The sequence below is a fragment of the Equus asinus genome, chromosome 30, assembly GCF_041296235.1.
Source record: "Equus asinus isolate D_3611 breed Donkey chromosome 30, EquAss-T2T_v2, whole genome shotgun sequence".
Taxonomy (NCBI): domain Eukaryota; kingdom Metazoa; phylum Chordata; class Mammalia; order Perissodactyla; family Equidae; genus Equus; species Equus asinus.
The window spans coordinates 23,847,690-23,866,062 of record NC_091819.1 but is presented as its reverse complement, the minus strand read 5'-3'; positions in this window follow the sequence as shown (position 1 = coordinate 23,866,062).

Here is an 18,373-nt window from a genome sequence, read left to right as displayed (position 1 = left end):
GTGTGTTTCCTGGCACACAGTTGGAGCTCAATAAACACTCGTTGAATTAATGAATGAGTGGAGTTTCAGTTGGGAAGAGAGAGGTCTGCATGAGGGAAAGGGTCCACCTACTTCTGCAATGCACTGGGCCAGATGCTGGATCACCTGGTGCAGCAGAGATGCCTCAAAGGATCAGACATCTGACCATCTGGTCCTGTCCTCAGTGACTGACAGAGGCTCCAACAGCTCGTCAGTGGAGGGGTGTCCTTGGTCCTTGGTTCGGTCTTCTTCCCATTTGGTGCCTCCTTATCTTTCTTGGGTGAGTGATACTTTCAAATTCTCCCAATTCCACCCACAGGAACTCATTTCCATAAAAGGATCTGAACACACACTAAGACATAAGTGACACTGACATGCTATAATGTTAACTATTCTAAAGGCTTTTGCTTTTCACCTGGTAAAAAGGCCTAAGCCAAGGAAGCTTTAGAGCAGGGGTTCTAAATTTTGTAACCTTTGAATATTTTGTAGTGAATGCATTTATTATTTTTTAAATGACTATAAAAATTTTAAAGGGCAATTTTGGTGGAAAAGCAATTAAAACAATGATGGAAATTATTACACGTGCTGGAAATAGCTAATATTTCTCCTCAGACAAATGTTTATTGGACATAAGCAGGTGCATTACATGTTCAGCTCTAAAGGAATATAACATAATGAAAGAACTTGTACAAACTCCTGGAGATATGTCTTAAAGATTTCTGTCTAAAAGTCTATGGAGGAAACAGAGAGAGCCTAAAAATTACAAACTGCGAATTAAAAGTAAAAAAATTCCATTGACACAAATGCAGACAGAAATTTGCAGGTCTTTGAAACCATTGACCTGAATACAGCTTATTACAGATTCTTTTATCAAGAGAAGAAGCTGGAGTTTGATTCTCCCTTGACAACGTTTTCAAGCAAGTTGCTCAGAGAGCAAAATCATCATCACCGTCTCCTGCTCAAACTCCGGCCAAACCTGTGCCCACCCTACTTAGTCCCTTGCAAAAATCACCCAACGTTAAAATCAAGTTCTTACACATCGCTTCAGGTAAAGAGCAATAGCTAGAAATTGAGGAGAGAGAGGAATCGCTCTGGAGTAATGAGGAACTCTGCATGAAACAGAGAACAGCCCTGTAATCGAGGAACTGCCTCTGCAGTGACCACGCGGCAGGGGCACGGACCCTCAACGAGGAAGGGGATGGAGACCCCGGCCCCAATCCTACCTTATTTTGAGTGCTCTGATGAATTGGGATGGTCCAACTGAGGTCTACTGGCAGGAAAGAACACTAAGATCCCCGAGGGGAGCCCATCTGGATGAAAGAGGAGTCTGGACGATTGACCTGCTTGCGAGTGGGCGAAAGAGAACTAGAAAAGACAATCAGTTCTCCGTGTTTTGTGTGCAAGGCTGGTTGCCAGAGATGACAAAGGAGATAGAGTCAGTGATGCAGACAAATTTTGGATGCAGTAATCAGTAAGAGCCTCTCTAAAGGCGGAGATCTAAACGATGAGGCAAGGAATGGGGGAAGGAGAATGCAAGGCTGAGGGAACAGCAGTTGCAAAGGCCCTGAGGCATTAAAGACTTTAGTGTGATTGAGGAGATGAAAGAAGACCAGTTGTTAGAACACAGTCACAGAGGGAGGTAGGAACATTTTGTAAAAATGGGGAGAGGCCACCTCACACAAGCCTCTAAGCAATGGTTAGGAGTTTGCTCTTTGTTGTAAGGGCAATGGAAGCCCAGAAAGTTTAAGCAAGCCTATGACTTGATTAGATCTTTCTCACTGCTCCAAAGAGAATGGATTGGGGAGAAGATGGGAGATGGGAGGCCAGTTAGCAATGGAAGAGCTGGGTAAATTGTTCTTGGAAAATCTGAAGGGGAATGGCCCAAAGAGGAAAACACTGGATTTCTGCTAATAACATCAAGTTGGGGCTCAGGACATTCATCAAAACATAAAAGAGATATATCAGAGTGGGTCGTACTGGTTCCTTGTCGTAGACAGGGCTTTCTAGTCACGGTCTAACCAGGGTGGTTGAATTTCTGAAGACGTACAGGGACACTTCTTTCTCTATAAAGGACTTCTTTAGAGTGAAGAAAATTATTTCCTCCAAATGACAAATGGCAGTTGAATATTTTAGAGTCAAGATTCAGTATTTGTACGTATGCCAGATGGGAGCAAGAAGAGGATGATGCAGGACTGGCAGAGGTAAGACTTGCTCCAAATACAAGAGCGACACTGCCCCCTCTCCCTGGGATTCCTCTCCCACCTGCCATCCCTCGCGCTCCTCTTCCCACAGCTCTGCCCGCTCCCTCCCTCCTCACTGCCCCATCACCTCACTCCCACACAAACCAGACATGCAGAGCCCATCATGGAGGGAAACCATTGGTCATCCAAGACAACTGGTTGGTAAATAATGCAAAGCATGGTGGACAGCCAGCCACGTTTACTGAGTGATCATGTGTAGAGAACACCATTGTGGAGCAGGACACAAATGCGAGACAGTCTTTTCTTGGCCCCAGAGGAATGCAGAGCCTGCCCCAGCATTGCCTACAACCCCTCCAGTTTTTAAAACCAGAAACTCAGATGTCATCCTTGACAACTCTCTCCTCCTCCCCACCACCCCTCACAAATTCTGTCACCGAGTCTTGCCAGTGTCACCACCTAAAGAGCTCCCAAATCTGCCTGCTTCTCTTTGGTGCCACTCCCTCCGCTCTCCCGCTGTGCTCCGGGCTCTACAGCGCCCTGCCCTGGCTTTCCCCAGGGGCCCTTTCAAATCTATTGTCTCCTTTGCCACCAGAGAAATCTTTCAAATGCAGACCAATCATGTCACTTTACCCATCTCCCATGAGCGGAAAACCTTTCAGTGCTTCTTTTTGTTTTAGGAGGAACTAGATTCCTTCCAAAGCCAAGCCAGGCTGCTCTGGTCCCCCTCCGTCCCTGCAGCCGAAGTTAATGCCACCAACCTTTGGTTTCTTGCCTCCAATCTCACTGGCCTTTTCGTCTCATGTATCCTCCAAATTCCCTGTTGCCACAGGGCCTTTGTGCGTGCAGACCCTCTGCCCAGGACGCTTTTCTTACCCCACTTTACACTTTCACTCACTTTTTGAATCGCAGCTCATCTTCACTTCCTCAGGGAGTCCTTCCCTGACCTCCCGACTGACCCGTATCCTCTCACACAGAGTGCATACGATTCCTTTGTGAGGCTTTTCACAATTGCAACCCTATTTGCGTGAGTACTGGGTTAATAGCGGCTTCCTGGCCCCGGGCCCGGCTTCTCCCTCCTGCCTGCCTTCCTCACTACTACTCGTCTGTCCAGGAAGCAGAAGACTGTGGGGCTCAGAGTGAGAGGGAGAGAGAAGGGAGGATGACGGCAAAGGGCGCCTGAGGCCGGGTCAGAAAGCAGAGCTGAGACGGGTAGTGGGTGCTTGTGCTTTATTGAGGGGCTGTTTTCAAGAAAAACCTGTAAGGGAGGAAGGGAAGCAAGAGAGATATGGGGAAAGGAAGCGCCAAGCAAGGATGTGGTCTTAGGTAAAGTCTAACTCAGGTGAGGGACGTGGTCTCAGGTAAGGTTGAACTCAGGTAAAAGATGTGTCTCAGGAAAAGGCTGATGGAGAAGGGCTCTGGAACATAACCTGCCCTGAGGTGGGAGGCCAGCTTTGGTGCCCCTCTATCAGTCAGCCAGGGGCTGGAGGGGCCCCCTTCCTCCTGGGGAGAAGGGGTCATGCCTTCCCAGCAGGGCAGCTCTTGCTAGCTGAGGGCCATTCTCCTGCGAAAGGGAGGAAACAGAGCAGCTGGGAGGGATGGGGGCATGCATGACGCATGTACTGCAGAGTGGCAGTTAAGATTCCTTCTTTTTTTTTTTTTTGAGGAAGATTAGCCCTGAGCTAACATCCATGCACATCTTCCTCTACTTTATATGTGGGACACCTACCACAGCATGGCGTGCCAAGCGGTGCCATATCCGCACCTAAGATCAGAACCCGCGAACCCTGGGCCGCCCAAGTGGAACGTGCAAACTTAACCGTTGCGCCACTGGGCCGGCCCCGAGATTCCTTCTTTTAAAAATGTGTTTGGAAGAATTCAGATGACAAAAGGAAAGTTAAAGAATGAGACTAAGTGGAGGTAGAGGGGAGTTCTACTGGATATCTTCTCTTTCATTCTTTTTTTTAGACTCAGCCAATCAGAATCACCGCCCTACAGTCAGAATTGGGAGTTAGAGAAACAAAGAAACAAGGAATCCTTCCCGGTTGTGACAAGATTACAGCCACATCCACCTGCAGTATCCAAGTGTCAGCTGTGGTGGCCACGGTGTCCACCGGCCAGCGCGGGCAGGGTCGGCCGCGCCAGCCATGATGTCCTTCTCTAACCCCTCCTGCAGTGGACTGGGTCTTTGTTTCTGTTCCTGTCTCTTCCAGGTCCAATTTTCCAGTCCTTCTAGCCATTCTCTGAGCTTCGCAGTACCTTTTCAGTGTCTTCCACTCGAATCTACTAGAATAGGTTTGTTGCTTACAGCTAAGATCCATGAAGGATGCCTCAGGGCCCTGCTGCCCCACCCCCAACGCCCCATCCTCACTGACTGCAGAGGACAAGATGGCTCTGATGCCAGCAGCCTGGTTCTTGACTCTGTCACCAGCCTGTGGCTGCAGGGTAGGATTCCATAGCCCTCTGGGGCTCTGGGGGCAGGCAGGGGTCAGGGAAGGGTAGCGTTCTGCCTTTAGATGGAAGCATTTGTGGACTCAGGACATGGGGAGATCCTGTGAAACAAGCCTTGGTCTGACAGAGCAGGCTTCCAACATGACCCAGGGCCGCCCAGGGGGAGATGGACACGGCCAACACATACCCTCCGAGGAGGGGCTGTGACCACAAGCCCTTCCCCATCCATGTCTCATGGAGGAGTGTGTCATGAGCATAGTGTTGTCACCACTGCCCCAGCCCCCCATAAGGGGAGCCAACTCCTCAAGGACCCCTACTTTTTGTTCCACTTCAGACTTCTGTCCCCAGCGCTGCCAGATACCCATCACCTCTGCCATGGTCCTAGCTTATGCTGGCCCAGCCCAGCCTCATACTGATGTGATTGAATGATTTCTTCAGCAGAGGAGGGGGCCTCCCTTGTGCCTCTTTTTCCTCTGAATCTAGCAGGAGTAGGGATCAGATACTCCTTTTAGAAAGGGACGTTTTTCTCAGTCATCTACCTGATGACATCCTGCATCGTGGCACCACTTCTGACAGCTGTACTGGGGGCAATCTGAGGATCCTTGCACATCTTCCAATCCCCAATGTCCCTGGACATTTCTTCAAGGGAGCTCACAGAGTAGACAGGAAGCTGGAGCTCCAGTCTTGAAATGGGACAAGAACCAATGGCAACTGGTCAACTGTTTCACCTGTGAGTCCCTGAGGAGATGGGTGAGCTCCAGGTATTCATTCTGACGATGCCTCTCTCTGTTCAAGATTCACAGTCTCAGGAGAGAGTCTGAGTGGCCTGGCCTGGGTCTCTTGCCCACCTGCTGGCTGTGGGCAAAAGTCCCTTCATTTGCTTTCCCACGCAGAGCGCACACAGGGAGAGAGGCTTTCCTCCACAAACAAAACCTGGAGTGCTATTTCTAATGAAGGGGACATGGATGCCAGGCAATTAAAAAAAACAGACCAGTCCTGGGGGCCAAGTGGTTCAGTTCAGCGTGCTCTGCTTCAGTAGCCTGGGTCCAGCTCCTGGGCATGGACCTAAACCACTAGTCTGTCAGTGGCCATGCTGTGACCATGGCTCACATACAAAAGAGAGGAAGACTGGCAACAGATAATAGCTCCGGGTGAATCTTCCTCAAATAAATAAATAAGTAAAAATAAAAAATAAAAAACCAAATGGCTGCTACAAGGACCTCTGCTGCTGTGTGTTCTACCAAGCACGAGGCTAATCAACCACCTCGCCACTGCAGAAACCACAAAGGGGAAACTCCCACACTCGCCATCCAGCCCACTCCAAGTTGGACGGCTTTGACCTCGGCAGCCTTCATGTCAGGTTCCACTGACCCCGGAAGCTGGTCAGCGCCTGAGTGCAGGACAGGCTGCCCAGAAGCGCCTGCAGGGTACAACCTCCTGGAGGACAGGAACTTAGTGAAGGCTACAGAATGAATGAACCCAACGAGTCAGAGCCCTAGGGTCTGACACTCAAGTGAGTGACTATGACTCTCCCCCCAGGTGGGTACACAGCATCGTTCACTCTGAGACCTGGAGAGAGCGTGTGGAGGCTTCACAGACTTTAGAGGTCATCAATCCAGTTGTCCTCTAACTTTAACATTCTCTCTCCACCTTTCCTTACTCGTTGCTCCATTCACCCCCTGCCTGGGCCATTAGCTTTCCCTTCCCCCACCAGTGACCCACCCTGGGGACTATCCACCAATGATGGAACAATGTTGAGCCTTCCAGGAAGGCTTGGAGGGAGATGCCACTGTGGTTAAAGCATCCCACCAAGTGGCAGGGGAGGTCCTGGCCCTGTGCTACTCCTGCTGTGGGGAGTACACTTCCGCACTCACTGAGTAAACCAAATTCTTCACTTTTCCACATAAGAAGTCCACAGGCCCATTCAAATTCATTCCACAAGTGTTTATTCAGCATTTACTATATGCCAGGTACCATGCTGGGCATGGGTGAATCAATGTTGAGTTTATAGGCTTGAGGGGAAGGAGATATTAATTAACTAAATGTCCACATATGTAATTAAACTGTGCTGTTTGCCCTGAGGGAAAAGCACAAGAACTTTATTATTTATTTATTTATTTCATGGTGAGGAAGATTGGCCTTGAGCTAACATCTGTGCCAATCTTCCTCTATTTTGTATGTGGGACGCCACCACAGCATGTCTTGATGAGTGGTGTTTAGGTCCATGAGTGGGATCCAAACCAGCAAACCCCAGGCTGCCAAAGCAGAGCACACAAACTTAACCACTGTGCCATCAGGCTGGCCCCAGAAAGGCTGGAGTAGATAGCAGAAGGACTGGTTATCTGCAGGTCAGAGAAGGTTTTCCTGAAGAAGGGATGTTTGAGCTGCCATCTGAAGGATGACTGGAATTACGGAGATAGAGTGGGGAGACAAGGAAGACTGCTTGACAGAAGGACAGAGAAGCCAAGTCCTAGAGGCAAGAAAGAGCACGTCTTGTTGAGAGAATTGAAAGAAGGTCTGTGTGCTGATGTGAGAGAATGAGGAGGAGAGGGGCACCAGATGAGGTGGCTGCTGGACCACGTGGGGCCCTGGGTTGTGGCAGGGAGCTTGGTCTTAATCCTAAAAGCAATCATGACATACTAAATGATTTCAAGCAGTCTGCTACGGATTGAGGGAAGTGCATTAAGGGAAAGAAAGAGAATACACAGGGAGGAGGCTAGGCAAAAGGGGGATTTGGGTCAGGAGAGAGGGAAGTGGAAATGGAGAGAAGTGGACAGATCTAGGGGAGTATTTTGGACCTGGAATTGAGAGGACTTGATAACACATTGGAGATGGAGAGTGTTCCCAGGATTCTGGCTTGCACACATCGCGTTGACTCTAAATGACCTGTTACTGTGTCTTCTGTCCTAACCTGCAGCCTCATCAGGGTCAGAGACATTGTCTGACGCCTCCACATCTTGGTGCACAATAAATGCTTGCAGGATGGGTCAGCTTCTCTCTTCTGCAACTGGCAGTTCTGCAGTTCTCAAGTCCCCCGGGAGGTGGCAGCACATGAAAACTAGCTGGTCACTTTTTCTGTGACCTGAACTTTGTTTCCTGCACCCTGCAACTTTGATTCCCTTTGGCAGTTTCTTCTACATTCCGAATTCCCAGAAAGGAGCTCTTTCCCCACCCTTTCTGAGCTGCCTCAGTGGAGGGTGTGACTTAACCAGAAAACTTCTCATGTGGGGGCCAAGGCCTGAATTCACTCAGTAATTCTGTGGCTGGAGCCTCTTTATTTTCAGCCGCTGTGGTTTTGCACAGGCTTCTGTTGTCACCATTCCCGCCTATCACAGAGCACTCAGGCGAAGCTGATAGGGCCAAGCAGGAGGTTCCTTCTCTCTTCCTGGTGCTCTGGCCTGGGCATCAAAGACCGAGGCTGTCTAAGTGAGCCCTTCTCAGTTATGTCAGGGGGAGATGGGAAAAGCCCAGCAATGTCTCCCCCAGAGTCAGAAGAGGGGGTTTGATTCCAGGAAAGGGAGGTTAGAATGAGGGTGGCCAGAGAGGGCAAGACGATTCTGAAAGGCCGGTGGGAATAGGCTCAAAATACCCTTGGATGATGTAAGTGAAGAGACTGATTTACTAAGTAAATACCACCCTCTGGGTAAAGAAATGGGGCTAGTGGCAGGGTAAGGGAGGCTGTCAAAGAGGATGACAAGTATAGGAGCGCAAACTCCATGAGGGACACTGTGAGGTGAAGGTTGCCCTAGGAGACACATTGCCAGGAGGAACACAAGTCAGAATGAGAACCATCTCACCTGACGCTGGTGGCTGCTTCCTGTAGACGAGTGTAGAGGTCTGCGGCCACGTGTGACAGCACATCCAGGACTTTGTCTCCATCGTTCAGATTCTCTGTCACTGACAGAGCCCTGTGCGAGGGCTTTACTCTGTAGGACAAATTGCAAGGATCTCCATGCCATTAGCACTCTCCTGTGCCAAAGCTCACCCTCTGACCCTTTCACCTCCTTTGTTCTCCACTTTCCCTGCGTACACTTCTTACCTCTTGTGACTTCTTGATCTTTACAGAGTAGAAGGAACTAGCGGTTCCCAATTTCAGGAACCTCGGTCTCTCCTGACCTCACGTAACTCCCTCAACCTCTGACTGATTTCCTGAAGTGTTGTAATTTCATTTCATAGCTTTATTAATATTATATTTTAGTGTATATAATATATTTTATTACTAATATTATTTTTTATCTTAATGCTTTGGTCAGTTCAATTCAACAAATGCGTGATGAGGCTCTGCTTGCCGAAGGGCCCGTCCAGCACTTAATTCAAACAGACGTACTCTGGGAGGATAACACGTGCGTCTGTTATCAGTCATTTTCTCCTTGACTTTGAATGCTGGTGCTCATGGGTCACTCCTAACTGGTCTTACAGAATAGTTCTGTACTTTGGTACCCTGGCCAGGACTGCCTGATAGACTCTCCTTCAGGTCTATTGGAAATGTGCCCCAGCCGTGTCTGGTCACTGGTATGTCATGTGCTCCAGCAGCCCTGAATAACTTGCAGTTCTCTGATGCATCGTTCTATACCACACAGCTGCATGTTGCCTCTACTGCTTGAGATATTTCTTGACTTATTTTCATCTGGCCAATTCTTAGCCATTCCTGAAGACTCAGGTTAGATGTTATGTCCTCCAGGAAGCCTTCCTTGACTGCCCAGACAGGCACTTAGTATGTGCCAAGCTCTGTGCTTGACACTGGGGATCCAAAGATAAAGTCATAGCCCAGAGCCTAAAAGTGCTCCCAGTCCAGAGGAGAGGGCAGTGTGGTGAGCGCGATGGTAGAGATAAGCACAGTGTGTTGTGGGAGCTTTGGGAGAACCACTCGGTACAGTTTGAGGGTGGAAGGGACCCAGAGAAGGCGACACTTCAACAGAGTTAGGCAAGAGAGGAAGCTGGAGAGGCAGAGGATGGTCCAGATCAAGAATTGCCGGAGAGAGGAATTGTAATTGTAGCATATTTGAGCAACTGCTAGTCATTCAATATGCACTCAAAAGACAAAGCCGGGAAGTGATAGATGAGGCTTGAATCAGAAGATCATGACTCCAGATTATAATGGGACAGACTACAGAATTGGTCATTCTAACGACTTTGGGCTGAAGACATTAGGGAGGCCTGTGAAGGATTTTAAACAGGAGAAGATGGGAGCAAATCTGCATTTTCATGAGCTAACTGGATGGAGTGAGAAGAATAAATCAGAGGGAGGAAGGCAGGAGGCAGGGGCTCTTGTGGGTGTTCACATGGGAGATGACCCCGGCCAGAACTAAGATGACGGTGTTGGGACCAGGTGAGGAGAAGTGAGAAGATTCAGGAGATTTCAAGGAGCTAGAATTGCTGGAACTGACAAGAAAGCCATCCAGGTCTCCAGCTTTGACACTTGCAGGAACGATGGTGGTGTTTGCCAAGATTGGGAACACCAGGAGGGATCAGACTGGGAGCAAAAGATTTGTTTTGGGCAAGTTGTGTTCAAGGTTCTCTGGGATATTCACGTGGAAATGTCCACTAGGCAGCTGGCTATGCAAGTCTAGAGCTGATCAAAGCCATTTGAATCTCACATCCATTAAGATGGCTAATATCAAAAAAACAGAAAATAACAAGTGTTGGAGAGGATGTGGAGAAATTGGAACCCTTGTGCACTGATGGTGGGAATGTAAAATGGTGCAGTTACTGTGGAAAACAGTATGGCAGTTCCTCAAAAAATTAAAAATAGAACTACCATACGATCCAGTAATTCCACTTCTGGGTATATATCCCAGAGAACTGAAAGTGGGGTCTCAAAGAGATATTTGGACACCCATGTTCATAGAAACATTAATCACAATAGTCAAGAGGTGGAAACAACAGAAGAGTCCATTGATGAGTAAATAGATAAATGAAACGTGGTGTATACATACAATGGAATATTATACAGCATTAAAGAAGAGGGACATTCTGGGACGTGCTACCACATGGATGAACCTTGAGGACATTATGTTAAGTGAAATAAGGCAGTCACAAAAGGACAAGTATTGGATGATTCCACTTATACGAGGTACCCAGAGTCGTCACACTCATAGAGACAGAAAGTAGAATGGTGGTTGCCATCGGCTGGAGGAGGGGGCAATGGTTGCACAACAATGTGAACGTACTTAAAGGCCACTGAACTGTACACTTAAAAATGATTATGACAAAAAAGAACCAAAAAATGGTTATGATGGTACATTTATGTTATGTGTATTTTACCACAATTTTTTTTGTGTGTATGAGGAAGATTGGCCCTGAGCTAACATCTGTGCCAATCTTCCTTTGCTTTGTATGTGGGATGCTTCCACAGCATGGCTGATGAGTGGAATAGGTCTGCACCTGGGATCCAAACCTGTGAACCCTGGGCTGCCGAAGCAGAGCACAGAACTTTAACCACTGAGCCATGGGGCCAGCCTCCTACCACAATTTTTAAAAAAGCCATTTGAGCCACAGATAGTGATTTGGGAATCTTCAGACTGTATAGATGCCAACTGACGCCATGACCTCACCTACAGGGAGAATAGAGAGGGAACTATCAGTTGCAGGATTGGCAGAGAAAAAGGAAGATGCAAAGAAGCCTGAGAGGTAGCAGCCAGAAGCATCGGAGGGAAAACCGGAGGGAGTGGTATATGGATGTGCAGAGAGGAGAGCAGGCTTCAGGGTTAGAGCTGCAGAGATGCCAAGAATGAGAAGGACTGAAAGGAATCCTGTATTTAGCCACAAAGAGATCGTTTGTGACCTGGGTGAAGACAGTAGAACAGGGACCATGGCGGAGGGTGGAGTATGTGGGCAGAGGACAGGGCAGTGTCCTGGAAGCTTGGCTACAAAGGGCGGGGGAGGAAAGGTGATAACAGTGGCAGATACTACGGCCGTCATAAGTTCATGACAATATCATTGGCTTTGCAACGGGCTCCAATTTCACGCTCACTCAGCGCCCTTCTACATCTACCCTGATTCCACGCCCACGCGAACATCTGGCCCACCAGACAGAGTCGCTCTGACTTCACAAACTGGCGTTCTAGTTGCTATGCCATCTTCTCAAGAATTTGGTTAGCTGGAGGAAGCTTGCTGGCCTCAACAGCTCTGACAAGATCAAGTTTTTGGACGTGCAAAGCTTGGGATGTTGGACTGCTTGGAGGTCCCCAAGTGCGCAGGATGTATCTCCCCTCTATGACCTTCTAAGCTGTCCTCTCTGCCTGAAATGCTGTCCCTCTGACACACGCAACTTGCTTTTATTCCCATGCATCCTCAGTTGAGGCTGCACTCCGGAAAGGCTTTTCAGACCCCTTCTTCCAGCTGCAGGCTGGGTTACAGGCCCCTCTTCTGCACACCCATCACAGGATCTTGGGCTCTAAAAGGGTGCTTGCCGCGTTGTCTGATGGTCATTTGCCTGTTTGCCCCACTGAGCTGTGAGCAGCCAGAGAGCTTCTTGTTTTTACAGCCCCTCTCCCGGCCTATGGTAGGTGCTCAATGAGTGTTTATAGAATTGATGAGTGAACGGCGAATAAAGATTAGGTTGAAACTGCCTACTGAGTCACAGAACAGGAAATCCCTTCTTACAAAGCAGTATTTATTGAACGTTTGCTGGGCACACCCAAGATACGATGGGTACACAAAAAGATACGGACCCTATCCTTAAAGAGCGTAGGACAGCAGCTGTTTTATCGCATCTTTCGTGTTTGGAGAGGAATGATGGTTATATTTGGCCTCTGTGCTCTCAAAATTATTTGTTCAGGGGCTGGCCCCGTGGCCGAGTGGTTAAGTTCGCGCGCTCCGCTGCAGGCGGCCCAGTGTTTCGTTGGTTCGAATCCTGGGCGCGGACATGGCACTGCTCATCAAGCCACGCTGAGGCAGCATCCCATGTATCACAACTAGAAGAATCCACAACGAAGAATATACAACTATGTACTGGGGGCTTTGGGGAGAAAAAGGAAAAAATAAAATCTTTAAAAAAAAAAAATTATTTGTTCATACTTGAGGCTGGCACATCGTGCACAATAAATCTTTGTTGAATAGATGAATGAGCCTTTTTATAGAACTTAAAATACGATTTTCTAGTTTTTATGTGTGATTTTTTCGTCTAGATAGTGAGCTCCAGGAAGTAGGGACTGTGTCTCATTCATGTTTGTCAACAGAATCTAGCACATAGTAGGTATCAAAAATATTTCTTGGCTGAAAGGATGAGTTTCTAATTGAGATGAGAGCAAGACACACGCACCCACACACGTATTCTACACTCTCTTTTTTCTCCCCAGTATTATTTTTTCCGTAGGAAACCAGGTGAAAAATCCATTTCTTGTTACTGGTTTTTAATGGGCCTGAATGATTCTACAGACTTCCTCGGCAGTTTGCTCTGGCAGCAGCCAATAGGTTCCTATTGCATCAACAGAGGCTCCTATTGCATCGAAGGATCCGGGAAGAAGCACAACCAGTGTGTGTGTGTGTGTGTGTGTGTGTGGTGGTGGTGGTGGTGGTGATGGGGGTTGGCACACCTGGTCCTCATAAAGCCTGTGACTGTAATGGAAGCACATAGCATTTCTCTGGGGGGAGGGGGGACACCTCAACCCAGGTTGATAGAGACCTGCCTGTGTGCAGGGACGTGCTGTCACAATGGAGCTGTGCACCTGGAGGGTGGGGCTGCAGGAAGGTTAGCCCAGCCAAGCTGCATGCTTAACTTCATTAGATCCTCCAAGGAGTATATTTGATTTACCAATAGGTACACAAAAGGGAGGTACCCAGAGAGCATCTAGACTATGCCTCCCCTCCTCTGGCCCTCTTGTATAGCCAAAAGAGCTCCCCTGCCCCCTCCATCTTTGTCCTGTTTGCAGGGAAATGGGTTTGTCTCAGCAAGGACGAGGTTCTCAGGCAGCGCGGAGGCGGAGGATGAGCATTTTAGTGAATTGTTTTCCTTTTCTGATGGAATGAGGTTATCACAGAACAGAAGGCGGGTTCGATGCCACAGGTAGTTTCATTTTGCCGGTCCTAAGTGTTACTATAGGGGCTGCCTTGGCGGCTGCAAAACTAGCTGTATCAGAGCAAAGATGACGGCCCCTTTTGCCCACTCCGTGGCCAGCTAGCACCGAGAGGCTTTGTCCTCTTTGGCAACCAGCCCTATAGCCGGGGCACCTCCATCCTTTCCCCACCCTGGGGACAGCTCTAGGGGCTCGTGAACCTCACTTCACCACGTGTTCTAGCTGCCTCCTGGCTTCGATGAGCGACGCCAGCAACAGTCCAAGGTCAGCCAGGGAGGGGAGTGTCCTTGGGGATGTTCTCTCTCCTGGGGCTTCCTGGGTTTGGCTCTAACTCCATCACCAGGGACGGGAAAGCCTTACCCTTAATGATCTGTAGCCTGATTTCTCTTGGACTGGCCTGATTTCTTTCCTGCTCTCTTCAGGGGGCGGTTATCCAAAAGCACGTCGTGTTTATTACCAAGGAAAAGAGCTGGCTTCCTCTTCAGCTCTTTTTCTGCTCTTCATTATTTGTAAATTCCAACTCTCCAGCCTCCAGCAAGGCAAATTTACAGGTTATTATTAGTAGCTATGTGGAAACCTCCTAGCAAAATGTTTTCCAATAAAAGAACGAGGACATTCTTTGTTAAAAAATATTTCAGAAATACTGAGCTTGTTTCTCCTTGTTCTACCGGCTCTGCTCTGTTCTCCTGCCCTCTCTCAGTTCATTGCCGTATGCAGTCATTTCACAGCTGCAAAACAATGCCTTTTAACTCAACACAATGTTAACGGTTATTAAGTTTAGGTGGTGGGAATATAGGTTTTAGTTAAAGTATTATTTAGACTTTTCTGTAACTTTTATATTTATCAGAAGAAAGAAAACCCCTAAAATAAATTGCTTTCCGTCCTCTTTCCTGTGGTTATGTTGGGGGTTCGGTTGCTATCTCAGTTCCTGACCTGTTAGCAGGACCGCACCGTTTCCTTTGAGCACAACAAGATCTGGGTGTTCCAGCCTGTGTTTCTCCCACCTAACAACCACGGCTTGCCAACCATTCTTGCTAGACCTGGAAGTGAACCACTGATCCTAAAGATTAAAAAACAGAATAGGGAGAAACAGTGTCTCCAGGGACCTCTCCGCTTAACTCTACTGTGGATTGCCAGCTTTGCTCCAGCCGCTTTGCTCCAGTTCCCAGGGAGAATGACCAGGCTCAGGAGGCGGGCAGACCCTCTAAAGCTGCTGGGGTGGTCTGCAGCAAGAGGACATATTGCCGGACACTGGAGGGAGCTGAGGGCGCAGGACGAAGGCGATGATTCCAGAGTTTCAGGTTTTAGCCAGACTTGGTTGCGCCCTCGTTTGCCATCTATTCACCAACAAACTGCATCCCTGTGTGCTCCTTCAGTGTCTCCACTTAGAGCAGCGGTTCTCAAGCTTCAGTGTGCATCAGAATCACCCGGAGAACATGTTAAAACACAGATTCCTGTACCCACCCCAGAATTTCTGATTCAGTAGGATTGGGGTAGGGCCCGAGAATTTGCATTTCTAATAGGTTCCTAGGTGATGTTGACGCGGTGGTTGGGGACAGCACTTATAGAGCCTCTGATTTAGAAGATAGGCCTGGCGGTTTTATCTTATCTGTGCGCTGGGGTGAAAATAAAGGTCAAGAGAGGAAGAGATGTGGCAGTTTTGTACAGTTCTGTGCTTCTAGGAGTGCTTAGAACCTAGCAGCACCCCATTTCCACTACTCTGGGCTCCAAAAGTTGGGGAGGGTGCTGCTGGGGCAGGGGCACATCAATGGGGAGCTCAACCCAGAAGCTATTTTCTCCGGGCTTGTGATGACCCCTGCCCACTTCCCTGACTGGGAGTCAACTTGCAATTTGCATTTCTAGGTTGTTGTAAGTTTATTAAGGATGTTTCTCAAAATTGCACAGCACAACTGGTGTTTGAAGCTATGTTTCAGGGTGTCTTTCTTCTACCTATCCTTCCTGCTCGCTCTTCCATGGCATTTTGTCCCCCACAAGCGGGTCGAGTATCTGGTTGTCGTCTGTCTATGCAGCAAGCCTGTGGGCCATCTGGCTGCATCTGAGGAGTTCTTGGGGTTCTGGCTGTCTTCTGTGATTTAGAGTTGAGTTATTGGTGACGCTAACGGAACTGCTCAGGAAGTGGAAAAATCCCTGATCCGTGTGCCCTTTGTGTTTGGAGAAAGGGGAGAGCATGGAGAGTGGGGAGGGGCAGTCTGTTTTCATTGCTCAGTAAATTTCCCAAAAAAACTCCTCTTTCCACAGTTAGCCCTGGAAGGAAAATCCCCAAGTAAATTTTAATAATCTAAAATCTTGACCGGCAGGAGCAGAAGACAAAAGATTGGTAATATGTTATCACTTTCTGATATAGCAATAAAACTTGATTTTTGCTATGGGATTTATTTTTAGAGCAGTAGATACTCTCTGTATAGGGTTATAATTTAATTTTTTATCCTCCTCTCTGTAAGATAATAATTCATTATACATATGTTGTAATGTACAAATCCTTCTGTTGATACTAAATTCTCATATATAGGAAAGTTTAAGCAACATCTATGTTAAAATAATAGTTCTCTCTTACCTTGCACACTTTGGGAGTGTTTTAGAAATTTTTCTGTTCTCCATGAGACTTACAAATTAGAGACTTCATTACTTTTTTCCCTACCAGGGATCTTAGATCTGAGGCAATTTTTTATGAACTATGGGGCCCATTTAGAGGTATAACTGGAGAGACAGACAGACATAACTATTTGCCATGAAGAAAATTTTAAGAGTAGTCAGTGGTCCCTGGACTAGGTTACATGTGTGTTTTCATGCACCTCGCCATTAGATGGTAGTATAGTAATAGGCATAACAAGCTGGGGGCAGAGGCACAGTCTCTTTCTTCACCGAATTTAAATAAGCTCAGAGAGGTCTAAGTCTCGTAGAACCACCAGGTCCTGTCAGCCCCAACAGGGTAGATTTGGGCCTGGAACCTCTGTCTCAGGTAAGACTCCCTGGAGAGTCAGACTGGGGGCTGATGCTGTAAACAGAACTTACCTTTGGTTGCAAGAAGCCCTCTTACCTCCAGATCTGGGATAACTATCATTTAAGCCTAAGAATGCTTGGCTAGGCTTGGAGGGTTGTTCTGAGACTCCTCAGCACAGCTTTCGGCTTTACTACTTTTCTAAACTTGGATGTTAAAATCTCTAATTTAGCACTACTCTCTGATAGAGCTGCCGTTTACCCGACATTCAAATCAAATGCATTTTTGTAAAGTAGAATTTAATTTCCCCTTCCTCAGGTCTATACTCTCCTGAGTTGATATGTAAAAAACAAGCAGGGCTAGCGTTTGGCAACTTCCCTCCCACATAATTGGTGACTTGAGAGGGAAAGAAGTGGCTCTTCTCTGGTTCTGTCCCTCCTGTTTCAGGAGTCCACTGACCTTTGACACTGGTGTCTTCTACCTTCTGCAGTGAGTCATAAGGTGTCATCATCAGGGATTCTGTGCCCCAAGAGGACAAAAGAAAACCAGGTCAAGGGGACTTACGTGGAAATTTAAACATTTTTAAGAATGGCAAGTTTGGCTTAATTTCTAACATAACTGAAAGACTCTATAACAGTATTAGAAAGTTAATGAGGCAACACGTGGCTGGTGGAAAAAGGAAACAATCCTATTAGACCTGGTTTCAGGAAAGGTAATGAGTTCGAGAAGAAAGAAACCTGGGGAAATAGAGAAAACAGAGTGGATTTGACTTGTAAAGCTTTTCCTGTCTTAGGAACCAAGGTGACAGATTCTCAAGTGGGCCTCAGAGGTGTAGCTCTGTTCACTCACCCCCAGCCCATCAATGCTCCTTTAAGAAACTGGCATTGCCAAGCCCTCCTTCATTGGGTCACACCACAGGCTGTTTCGTTGTTTAGTCACAGGCTTTCCTCTGTTCCTCTACCCTCTCCAGGGAACATCATAATTGTCACAATCAGGAACTGGTCCTCCACACCCTGAGCCTGGGGCACTCACCAACTCTGGCCTCATCCTCCAAGTCTGACCCATCCTCACTACCGTGGAGAAAGACGTCCAGTCAGAGGAGCAAAACCCTAGACTGCCAGGCTACTAGGGGCAGACAGCAAAGGTCCTCCTGGCCTTGCCAGCTCCCAGGAAAGCTTCCACGATCCCAGGGGGCTACTGAAGCCCCCTGTTTCCTCCTTGCGTAGTGGCCTTCACTATCTTAGATTCTGCTGCCTTCAAAGGCCAGAAGGTTGAGCACAGCTGTGGGGCCATGCAGCAGGCCAAAAATGGAGCAGCTGTGCCTTGGTGGGCCACTCTCTAGCCATCCTAGCCTGCGTTTCCACTCTGAGGAATACAGACCCACTCCTCTGCCCCATCTGTTAGTAAACTACTTCTCCTACAAAACAGGTGTTTCCTCAGGCCCTGAGAACTCTATTGTTCTCTGTAGCACATCTTCTCTTCAGTACATCTGGGCTGGCCATGCCCAGGGGTATTTCCCTGTGAAGTGAAGGCTTCCTTCTTCTACTCTTCTACCCTTTGTCCTGGCTCTCACTGGGAGCCTTATCTTCTAGCCATGTCATGTGAAGTCTCCAGATAAAGAAAATATATAGCAGTAAGATTTATTACATTTATAATTGTGTGCAGTGGTGTGCTGGTAAATGTGTGCGTGGGGAAGGGAAGGAAAGCTCTAACTTGTAGCATTTGCTCAC